Raw genomic sequence first — 247 nt, 5'->3', positions numbered from 1 at the left:
AGAGAGAGAGAGAGAGAGAGAGAGAGAGAGAGAGAGAGAGAGAGAGAACTCTTCTCCCCTCAAATCAAATGCAATCTAATATCTTCATCTTTTTACTCCTGTCCTCCAAATTTTCTAAGCACATGATTCCTAGTAGAATTTTTTCCTCATCCAAATTATGAGAGCTATCTTTTTCTTTCCTTGCCTTCTCTCCTGTACTCCTCTTCTCTTCTCTTCTCTTCTCTTCTCTTCTCTTCTCTTCTCTTCT

This window comes from Vombatus ursinus, unplaced genomic scaffold, assembly GCF_900497805.2.
Source record: "Vombatus ursinus unplaced genomic scaffold, bare-nosed wombat genome assembly UNPS02014837.1, whole genome shotgun sequence".
Taxonomy (NCBI): domain Eukaryota; kingdom Metazoa; phylum Chordata; class Mammalia; order Diprotodontia; family Vombatidae; genus Vombatus; species Vombatus ursinus.
Note: the sequence above shows the minus strand (reverse complement) of the source record.